This window comes from Artemia sp. Qi Xiang Cuo, chromosome 6 (assembly GCF_049724085.1).
Source record: "Artemia sp. Qi Xiang Cuo chromosome 6, ASM4972408v1, whole genome shotgun sequence".
NCBI lineage: Eukaryota > Metazoa > Arthropoda > Branchiopoda > Anostraca > Artemiidae > Artemia > Artemia sp. Qi Xiang Cuo.
Genome location: NC_142799.1, coordinates 13,421,974 through 13,431,040, shown reverse-complemented (window position 1 = coordinate 13,431,040; position 9,067 = coordinate 13,421,974). Strand labels below are relative to the sequence as shown.

The 9,067-nt window shown below is 35.2% G+C and overlaps 1 protein-coding gene across 1 annotated transcript in view; it reads right to left on the bottom strand.

Annotated features, from left to right (window-relative positions):
* Positions 1-5,819: 5,819 nt before the first annotated feature.
* Positions 5,820-9,067, bottom strand: part of Gcn2 (eukaryotic translation initiation factor 2 alpha kinase Gcn2) — a 116,667-nt gene continuing 113,419 nt past the window's right edge. The window contains exon 4 of the mRNA XM_089090492.1: positions 5,820-6,075. The gene's annotated coding sequence lies outside the window, so the exon portion shown is untranslated. The remainder of the gene's footprint in view (positions 6,076-9,067) is intronic.

The window sequence follows — 9,067 nt, the reverse complement described above, 5'->3', positions numbered from 1 at the left end:
ATTATTTTTATTTTGGAATTTTCTTTGAGTGCTATCATCTCTGGATATCTCACTCTTGCATATCCATCATAAAAAGAGTTGAATTTTTTTGATAGTTCAAAGAAATTAAATTCCTTACTGTCATGACAATGCACACGTACATTTCCAACAGTGCTACCATTTTTACTTGTTTCATAGTTTAAATACTTCTCCTTGTCAGCATTCAATGCTACAATAACATTGACATGTGAACACACTTTATTAAAATGCCCCATCTTCACTTTTTTAAAAGATATGACTTATTTGTTTATCGTACTACTGCGTAAGAAATACTGATTTAATACATGCAATAGACTAGGTAGTGTCAATATTCGGACATAGAATATCAGTAGGAAAGCCACTGTGTGTCTCTGACAAATCACAGAGTACAATTGTTAGAGCCGTAAGCATATTTTATCATTTTAAGATACGTACAAAAAAAAAAGTTGAATAATTTCGAAGTTTAAAAAAATAGTTTGCTTTTAGGAAAAAAAAAATATTGAATTAGAACCATCAGTCCTCATTATTATGAGTATCCGAAACTGGACTTAAGTTTCACATTTGAATCAGAGAATTGACCTAAGTTTCACATTTGATCGAGAGAATTGTATTTTCCATAATTTCCTTACAGGAAACTAGAGTTTATTGTCAAAAACCCTTATTAGCTCAGATTCTACACAAATAGTTTATTTTTCAATCCATAACTGGACTTAAGTTTCACCTATGAACCAACAAATTGTATTTTCCATAATTTTCTTACAAAAAACTAGAGTTTACGGTCAAAAACCCTTATTAGCTTAGATTTTTCACTAGCAACTTGTCCCTCCACTTCAAATTCGCTAATACATCCTTCTGCCAATCAACCCGTCTCCCCCAAAACACTTTTCAGACATTTCTTGTTAAAAATTTTTATTTCAACTCATCCAAACGGGTTTTTCGCTAGCAACTCGGCCTCCACTATAACTACGCTAATACATCCTTCTGCCAATTAACCCATCTCCTCTAAAACACTGTTCAGTCATTTCTTGTTAAAAAATATCTATTTTAACTCATTCACCTGGGATTTTCCACATTTGAATCAGAGAATGGACCTAAGTTTCGTATTTGAACGCGAAACTTGTATTTTGCATAATTTTCTTACAAGAAATTAGAATTTATTGTCAAAAACCCTTATTAGCTCAGATTCTACAGAAAAAGTTTATTTTTCTATCAATACCTGGACTTAAGTTTAACCTATGAACCAACGAATTGTATTTTCCATAATTGTCTTACAAAAAACTAGAGTTTACGGTCAAAAACCCCTATTAGCTTAGATTTTTCGCTAGCAACTCGCCCTCCACTTTAAAGTCGCTAATACATCCTTCTGCCCATCAACTCATCTCCCCCAAAACACTTTTCAGCCATTTCTTGTTAAAATTTTTTTTATTTCAACTCATCCACACGGGGTTTTCACTAGTAACTTTTTTAATGGGCATCAAGTAAAAAAAAATCACACGGACTCAGACAACCGAGTCTCTCAAACCCCGTAAAGCACTTTTAAAATATACAAGAACTACTTATTTAACACAAAAATTTCGTTTTTAATGAACACTAAGTAAAGAAAAATCAAACGGAATCAGGCAACAGAGTGTCTCAAACCCCGTAAAGCTCTTTTAAAATATATAAGAACTACTTATTTAACACAACAATTTTTTTTTTACTGGTTACCAAGTAAAGAAAAACCACATGGAAAAGTCCATTATAATAGCATAGGAAGGAAAAGCCGCTCCTGGAATAGCATAGGACGGGGACAGAAACGCTGAGACTCGCCGGGGGGGGGGACATAAGCCCTTAAAAGAGCATGGGACTTCCTATACACACAAGCAAATAACATGGGAATTCCTATACATGCTAGCAAATAACAAAGGAAGTCCTATACACGCAAGAAAAATACCGTGGGAATACCTATACATCAAAGCATATAACCGGGGATTTCATATAAACGCAAGCAAATAACAGGGGATTTCCTATACACACAAGCAAATAACATGGGAATTCCTCTACACTCAAGCAAATAACTTGTGAATTCCTATACAGGCAAGCAAATACCAAGGGAATTACTATACAAGCAAGCAAATAACCTGGGAATTCCTATACACGCAAGCAAATATAATAGGAATTCCTATACATGCAAGCAAATAAGATGGGAATTCCTATACACGCATGCAAATAACATGGGAATTCCTATACATGCAAGCAAATAACATGGGACTTCCTATACAGGCAAGCAAATAACAAGGGAATTCCTATACATGCAAGCAAATAACATGGGAATTCCTATACACGCAAGCAAATAACATGGGAATTCCTATACCTGCAAGCAAATGACAAGGGAATTTCTATACATGCAAGCACATAACATGGGAATTCCTATACAAGCAAGCAAATAACCTGGGTATTCCTATACAAGCAAGCAAATAACAAGGGAATTCCTATACATGCAAGCAAATAACATGGGAATTCCTATACACGCAAGCAAAATAACGTGGGAATTCATATACATGCAAGAAAATAACATGGGATTTCCTATACATGAAATCAAATAACTAGGGAATTCATATACAATCAAGCAAATAACTAGGGACTTCATATACAAGCAAGCAAATAACATAACCATTTCTTTTATTCAAATCCCAACCACAAATAAAGTTATCGTATATTGAACAACCTCTGATTGGCTCATAAAAAATGCCCACGTCAAACGATACATTCATTGTGCAATTCTTATCAAAAACAAAAAGCTTTATACCCCTTTTTCCAATGAGAGTTAGCTTTAGCAACGACACATTCCCAAAAAACTAGTCTTGACTAAAGGCAATTTTCCAAAAAATCAATCAAGCTAGGACCCGGTATTGCTGTACTCGTTCCTCTTTGAAATTGCGTAAATCCTCTTGGCAAAGAGTGTAATGACCGAGTGTAATGACCTGTTTACCTACCAGAAAAACCTGTTTGGTACGGGGGCGTTGTAGAATTCAATAGATGGTATATACTGAGGCAGCCCCATCATACACAGAAATAACTACTGCTTGCTCTAAGTTTTAATCCTACTTTAGAAAAATTGTTGTTGTTTTTTATTTGACTAGGAAAGGAGTAATTTGTAACCACCAAAAATTAAACAGAAGGTAACAAGTACAGAAGAAACAAGGGGAAATCCCATCTGCATCAGTAAACACGAGGTCAGGATCAGACCTATCAATCCCAGCCTTTAAAGGACACTAAATAAAACAACAACACATTTTTTTAGCTGAAAGTAAGGAGCAATATTAAAACTTAAACCGACAGAAATTATGGACAAATTTACGTATGTGAGGGGAATTGCCCTTTCCTAAACACCTCGCTCTTTACGCTAAAGATTTTTAGTACTTTTAAAAAAGCTTATTGGTACTTGTATGATATCGACCACACTCAATAAGTTTCATCTGTTTGATCTGTGTAAAACCAGTTTTTCTGTCTGCATTCAGAGATAATTAGCTTAGGCAAAGTGATATAAACTACTATTTAGATTTAGGTATATTTTAATTAAATATTTAATATACAGTTGGTATTTGGGTTTGGTTAGGCATTTTATATGATGCGTTCTGGGCGGCCTGCTTTCCATAATCCTTTGTTGTAGTTTCCATAATTTAGTTACTAGTTTTATATTTTCATCAGGTGGACAAAATTAAAACTTAGCCAAAAGAGCGAGATGCTGAGGAGGAGGCTACCCACTTCATGTACGTAATAATTTCTGTTCGTTTTAAGTTTTAATATTGCTCCTTACTTCAGTTGAAAAACTTTTTCTTTTAATTTAATTTCTGATCGTTTTCAAGTTATGACTGGAAATCTGGCTCCACCTCCACGGAAAAATCCCCGCTCCCCACGGAAATATCTTCTAGACTAAATCTCGGTAAAAATTTACCCCGGACAATTACCCTTAACCTCTCCAAGCGCAAAATTGAGTTAGCAAAGAGAAAGTAAGACAAATAAAAAGAATTTCTTATAGGAATTCTGGCAAATATCCTCAGTGTAAAATTTCCCTTTAAAAGTTCACACCTGGAAACTTCCCTCTTTATGGAAAAAACCCTCCAGCAGAAAATTTGCCCCCCCACCCGAAAAATGTATGCATACTTTCCAATAACAAATTTTATACGTAAACAATGGCAAAATTTTATAACTTAAAACTTTTCCCCAGGGGCTGTAGGGGGGGGGGGGTTACGTTATCTACAAAGATATAGTTACTGGGCCTTTCAACTATGATGAACAAAATGGCTATCTCACAATTTTGGTCGAATGATTTTGGGAAAAAAGGAGCGTGAGAGGGGGCCCAGTTGCCCTCCAGTCTTTTTGGTCACTTGAAAAAGCCACTAGAAGTTTTGATTTCCGTTCGAATAGGCTCCCTCTTGATGTTCTAGGACCACTGGGTCAATAAGATTACTCCTGGGAAAAATAAAAAGCAAAAAATAAGCACGCATCCGTGATCTTTCTTCCCGCAGAAAATACAAAATTACTTATTTTTGCGGATAGTAGCTTCAAACCTCTACAGTAGGGTTCTCTGATACGCTGAATCTGACGGTGTGATTTTCATTAAGATTCTTTGACTTTTAGGGGGCGTTTCTCTCCTTTTCTAAAAATCAGGAAAATTTTCTTAGGTTTGTAACCTTTGATGAGCAGCACTAAACTCAATGAAACTTATATATTTGGAATCAGCATAATAAGGTAATTCTTTTGATATGTCTATTGGCATCATAAATCCGTCTTTTAGAGTTCCGGTTGCTATTGAGCCGCGTCACTCTTTAATTAAAGTTCGTTTACAGTTCGTTAACCACAGTGTTTGAAAAGGTGTACATTTTGAGGACGAATAGTGGAAGGTTCCTCATATCAAATACCTTTTGCATGCTTGTTCAGTGAGAAAACTGTATACCGACAACCCATCTACTCAAAACTCCAATTGCTTCGACTATCAACTGCAAAGTATAGCATTGCAGGTTTGGAATTTTTCGAAACAGGGATCCTATTAGGGGGAGGGGGGTTGTCATGTTTGCCCCGAGGCTAAAAACTGCTACTTTTATAAAAAAAAAATAGGGCGAAAATTAGATTTACCTTATTATTAGCTCCTGCCTCATCATCGTCAAAGACAGTTTTTAAATCTTTATTCCAGGGTCCTAAAACTGAAAGGATTATCCCCCATTTTGATACTTCCTTTGATTGTTTTACTTCAATTCACACTTATGCAAGTATTTTTGTTTATTAATGTTTATAAGATGAGTGTTTTTGCATTCCCTGTGAATACTACAGCGTCATTGTCCTTTATCAAGTGTCGACTGCCTTGGTTGAAACAAAGTCAAGTGTCGAAGTGTGGTGTAGCCGACGCAATCTTGTCTAACCCATGTTAAAAAAATAAATTCTTCTTTTCTTTCAATAAGAAGATAGATACTAGAACATTTCATAAGAGGCAAAACAGAAGAAATAAAAGGTTTGTTTTTATACGTCATGCATACCAGTATGCAGTAAAGTGTTCTTAAGCAACATTCAGACACAAAGCTTTTTTGAATTGAGTACAAACTCGGTCGGTGGTTTTTAGATTGTGGTTTAAAACTGATACGAATTTCTTGAACCCTCAGTTTCAGGCTCAATGCAAGGTATCAGTGTCTGAAAACCAATTTAGAAATAATGATATAACTGTTGTTTAATAATTCAGAAATAGGCTTAGGCTGGTCGTCTTTTATCCAGAGAGAAAGAATTTTTGCTATACTTTTAAGGCAACACAGTGAATTGTCCATAAAAACAATCAAATTTATTTGTTAGATGAGCGTACGAAATAAGATAATCAGATATTTCTTTTTTTATAGAACTGGAATTGTTTTTGATATGACTAAAAATCATCGACTAGAAAAATAAAAAGCTTGCGTGAAAAAAAAACGAATAATTTCTAGAAAGTGAAGCTTCATACTGCATATCCTCTCCTAAATTATCAAACATATTGGGAGAGATAATTGTCTTCAAGACTAGCCTATTTTCAGGGCTCCAATTTCGTATTACCTGGAAAAAAAGAACAATGAATAATGCGAAAGTACACAAACACTTAATCAGTAATTTTAATTGTAGTAGGGTTATGTTAACGCAGATACAGAACTAAATTAAAGGAACCGAATCATTGACAGTTGACTCAAAGCTCCAGCTTAGATTTGAGAGGTGGGGGGATATACCCCAAAACAAGCTTAGGGGATGCATGTAGAGAACCGAAAAGAAAAACACGAAGGTATTCTTCAGAATCCACAAATATTTACTTTAGAATACTCATCTCCACATAGTCAAAAAGATAAGCCCCAGTCAGATATGGAATTCGAGAGAGTTTCTAGCCCCAGCCCACCTCAAAAGCAGGACCCTTAACCAGGATTATATCCAAGAGGGTAAACGAGCCCAGTCCCTTCGAACTTCATGGTTTTCATGATATTTTCATTATTTCTGGAAAGTTTTTTCACTTCAAGAAATTTTAAAGCATGTGCTAACTCCAGCCCACTCCACAAAAAAAGACAATTTAGAAGTCAATGCTGTATGCCGGAGAAGGAAAGAAACTGTCTGAACTTTCACAAGCAAACAAGGACAGTGTGTGTGATACTAAATACAGTCAACCAACAGTTCTTGAACAATGTGATAAGTATTTTGAATGTATTAACTATTAAATTAGCGTTTCCGATACTATTGAGTTCCTTTTTTATCGTTTGAGGACTGTAAGGGAAATTTATATTAAAAAATAACAACAAAAACATACTTAACATATATAAAGTATGTAAAATAAACATTGTTAAATAAATACAAGGAAATGTTATACCTGGTGGGAGTATAGTTCCAAGATTATTGAGATAAAAAAAAAAAACTATTTTGTTCAGGAATACAATTCTGACGGATCATGTGTGTGCTTATGTCAGAAAAATGAAAGATATCTACAAGAGTGATGGCAAGCAATATGATACAAGTTAGCCTGAAAAACCTGCAATATATTCTTCATAGATGACATGCAGCATGAGCCCGTCAGCTGAAGCGACACAAAAGGGAGTGTAAGAGGCATCAGACAAGTGGGTTTTGTAATATATATTTTACATACACTACCGTAAAAACAATGGTTTTGTACGAGATCGTTTGGAGTGCCACTTATCTTTTTTAGTAAGAAATTTTCTTTTTGTTTCTTTTTTTTGTACCTGCACTGTCTGCAAATGATGATCGCCAACTTCTAGACTCATCAGGAAGAAACATGATTTTTGCCTGTAAGTGCCATATGACTAAAAATGATCACTAAGGCAGTGTTGCCAGAATTTGAACCAACAAAGTAAGCCTAAGTCTTGAAAAACAAGCCAAAAATAAGCCCGAAAATGTTTTGTCCCGAATCAAACATACCCTTTACCTTATGTGCTTACCCCTTATGTATGGGTTGGACGGAACAATCCATTACTTAATTGCGTTCTAGTACGGCGTTTAGCATTGGTAAAGCAATTTATTTCGAAACTTTGAGTTAAATTTGTACACTGAGGTTTCCAGACCCCAAATCATGAGAGTAGAAAGGGGAGTACCGCGAGCCCACACCCCTGCTGCCATCTACAATTTAGTGTAACGTTGACAGTACATAATTTATGGTTTTTCTCACTGAAAATGAAAAAACAGGATTTTTCTCACTTGAAAAACAGGATTTTTCTCACTTTTATGGATGTTTCTTGGATGGTTATGAGTGTCGGTCAATTTATTTGTTGTTTTTCATGGATGTCAACAGCACTTTATGCATGTTTTTTATGGTTTTTGTCAATTGATTACATAATATCTCCGACGAGTACAGCAATTTATGGATGTTTTTATGGTTTTTGTCACTGAGAATGAAAAACAGAATTTTTATCACTTTGATGTATTTTCAAGGTCGATTTATTTGTTGTTGTTGTTGTTCATACAGGTGTACGCTAGGGGAATGTATTGATTTAGGGGAACTAAATTTCCAAGGTCAATTGTTTTGTTGTTGTTGTTCGTCCAGGTGTACACTAGGGAGAATGTTATCATCCAGGAATAGGAAACAGGATCACGTGTCTCCTTCTAAACCAATCAGAGAGTAGATTACATCTCATTCTAAGCCAATCAGAGGGTCGCTTACATATGGTTTCCCCCATTACATCGCAATTCGCCCTTGAGATTTCACATATAACGGACATGCATTGTGATTAAATTATCAGAAAGTTCTGTGACACAATGGATAGAGCACCTGAAATTATTGATGAGCTAGAAGCCTTGGCAACATCAATTTACAATGTGAGTTCTGTTTTAGTACATTTTCATTTTTTATTTTCAAAATAAAATTATTTTCCTTGGTCACCCTCCATTCTATTCAGATAAATCCCCCCCCCCTCCCACTCTAATACAAACTCCACTATGCTATCTTTATACTCGCTAGAAAACGTAAAGTACGTTCTTTTTACCACCTAACCCCCCCCCCTCAAAACCCCTCCTATGTTTATGACTTTAATTCTTGCAATAGAAATAATGCTCTTTTTTCGATAAAATGCATGCTTTCTATATTTCTAGCTAAAAGCGACAGACAACATCCGTCAACTCTTAGGCATTAGGCCACTCTGGTTTGACATAAGCTTCCCGCAAGGTTATAATTAGTTGTCATCCTTTTTAAAGCACTTCCTTTTTGTTTACGTTAGCAGTTTAGCCAATCTAGGTTTCAATGCTTTGCGTAATTCTGTGTTGTCTGAAATAACTGAGAACAAATTGTCTGCAAATTTAATATAGATATTTAGGACATTGGAATTCTATGTAAGAGTGAAACAAGTTATTTCCAAAATTAATGCTAACAATATATTTTTAGGACATTATGTAAAAAAGGGGAAGGGGCCTTGCCTCAATTCTATCGCCATCATTGTAAAGTGAAAAAACAAAACTGTTTCTTCGCGTTAGGCAGTAAGAGGGCCGGGGGTTTCTAAGAAAAAGATAGCTTTATTATGTGTAAATTGAATACCATTTACATCTAAGATCGTGAATTTCAGCC